Below are 2,721 nucleotides of genomic sequence, written 5' to 3' on the forward strand. Positions count from 1 at the left end.
CGGGACAGAGAGAGGTCCTTCCAGAAGGGGCCCGGCAGACGCTGTGGTAAAAGTGTAATTGACCTCTGGGCTGCCTATTGCAAGGGCTGGAAGGACCTAGAGGCGTGGCCCAGTCCCTGGAGGGAGGAGGGATTGGGATTTTAAACCAGAGTTCGAATTCCTCCTCACTAACCGCCTGACCGTAAGCAAATTGCTTAAATTTTCTCAGACCACTCACCTCTAAATGAGACTCTAAATACTACCTACTGGGGTGAGCTAAGGATAGTAACTGCCCTGGGAAACGGCGCATCCAGCCCGCAACCGGGCGGATAGAGACAGGTGGCGGGACCGGGCACAGTGCCTTCTTGAGTCCACCTTAGAACAGGACAGGAATTAGGGATTCCATACCAGCCCTACTTAGAACAATCCAAGAAGTATTTGTGTGGGAGGTGCTAGCAAAAGCTTGCAAACTCTCTGCGCCTCTCTCAGGTTTCTTTGTGTGGTCTTCTCTCCTTCCACCTCCACACCCTGCGGTGCCAGGCCCAGGCGGGAAAGGATAAGGGAGGAGCGGACTGCCTCGCCCCTTTCTCCAGCCTGGGAGGAGCCAGCTGGCTTCTTCGGCAACCGGGGACCGCTGCCCACCTCTGCCACGAGGGGTCAGCAGAGTGTTGTGGCTGCAGCCAGAGTTGGGGAGGGGGCTGGAACCGGGGGAGGGACGGCTAGGAGGGGCCGGGAGAATGCCTGTACATTTCCTCATTAAATTGTTTTTAGAACCTTGTCTGAGATTTCTCTTTTACTGTCCTGCTTCCTGAGGTGGCGACATCTCCAAAGGGAAATCCTGAAGCCCTTTTATCCCTACTCCCAGGCCCCGAAACTCTGCAGTGGCGGGGTTGGGGGCTTCCGGAACAAAGTTTGGAGAGTGTGGCTCTTTGCCTGGGCCACTCCCAGGTAGTCCCCAGGCCAGCCAGGAGGTGGAGCTGGCGGGCGGGAGGGGGCAACGGGGTGAATCATCCTTCTGCTGAAGGGTTGGAGCTCTGGGAGAGGGGGAGCTCAGCCTGGATGGGGGGACCTGTGCCCTTAGCAGCCGGGCCTCTTTGCCAGGCGGCCCTAGACCAAACCCAGGTCGCTTTTCCTCCGGTCTGCGCGCTCCAGCTGCCACGTGCTCGAGACGCGCCCACACAGAAGAGAAACAAAGACAGCCAAGCGATGGGGCTGCCAGTAGCCGCCTCGACATTTAATAAATGAAATTCCATAGCTGGGGGTCGATCGGGGGGTGAACGGGCGGCCACCGCTGGTGGGCTGTGCGCCTGGAAGAGCGGCCAGGCCGCTCCTTTTCGTCGCCCAGCCTGGGTCCACCAAGCCCACAGAGTGACTCCTTGGTGCGGGTGCAGCACGGTGCGGCAGGTGGTGCTTCCCCCGTCGCCGCCGCCCCCCACCCCTACCGCGAGGTATCTTTGCTCGCAGAAGCCCGGCCAGCCGAGAGGCTGGCTGTGGGGGGAGGGGAGGCCTGCAAAAAGATTTTTCTTAAAGGTGCGATTATAAATATACCCCGTGGATCGCGATTTCAAACTTGTCAATCTGGGCTGCAGCAAAAGGCGATGGAGGCAGCTTTGCTTGTATTTCGGGCGGCGTGACTCATGAGCACTACTTGTCTCCCCCAGGGAAGCAGCCTGCCCACCCACAAGTCACTGCTGCTCTGGCACCGCTGGGATAAAATCGACCAACTCCCAAACCCCTGCTCAAGGAGTCCCCTCCGCCCCCCTTGTTACTGAGGACTCCCTACCCCTTGGGAATCTTTCCTTAATTCTGTCACCAATGACCTGGCCCCCAGGCCTGGTCCTGGCCACCGCTGCCCTCTCCCCACAAGCAAAGTGCTCTGGCATTTTGCTGCTGCAGGGATGGGGGCTGGGTGCACGCGGGGCACACGTGTATGGAGGAGCATGCTCAGTGCAGGGGTGCACCCACGTGCGGCCTGCGCCTCCGCTTCCTGTCCCCCCACCTACGCCGTCTCCCTGTGAAGTCTAGGAAGAAAGGCCACCACAAGAAAAGGTCCCTGTATGCTCTATGGACACACAACCCTGCGGTGGCCCAGAAACACCGTGGAGGTATACAAGACGAATGCAGAGTGGGTGTTACTGCACACAGGCACAGTGGTCACTCCTCGGGAGGTCTCTAAAAACTGCCCAGATTCCTTCCCCTCGGTATGGAAGCACGGATGAGGTATAGATGTATTTTTAGCTGGGAGGCAGGGGAACACCTGGGGGTCCATATTGTTGGCGTTGTGCGTGATCAGCAAGGGTGTGACCGCACACATACCTGGACACACAGATGTGGATACACTGGGGACCAGGTCGCACACCTCACCTCAGCCAGACATAGCCGGGTACCCCAAACCACAGCCCTTTGACGAGGAAGGGGGCCTGGACCTCCAGCTCCTTAGTCTCTTCCCTGTTCCCCAAGGGTCACTGTCCCCGGACCTGAGGCCCCTGGGCCACCCTCCACCTGGAAAGCGAAGGGGATGGGGCTGTGAGGGTAACTCACACTGCCGCGGGGCCGGGGAGCGCGGGAGCGGAGGCCAGGGCCGCAGGCGACGCCGCCCTCTCGGGCCTGCCTAGCTGCGGCCGCGGCCCCTTTAAGCGCCCCCGCCCCCTCCCGCCCGCGCTCCCGGCTTCCTTTCTCCGGGAGGCGCGGCCCGCAGGGCCGGGCGGCGGGGCGGGTGCGCAGGCTGCCCCTCCCCCGGTG

Source organism: Ailuropoda melanoleuca, chromosome 13 (assembly GCF_002007445.2).
Source record: "Ailuropoda melanoleuca isolate Jingjing chromosome 13, ASM200744v2, whole genome shotgun sequence".
Taxonomy (NCBI): domain Eukaryota; kingdom Metazoa; phylum Chordata; class Mammalia; order Carnivora; family Ursidae; genus Ailuropoda; species Ailuropoda melanoleuca.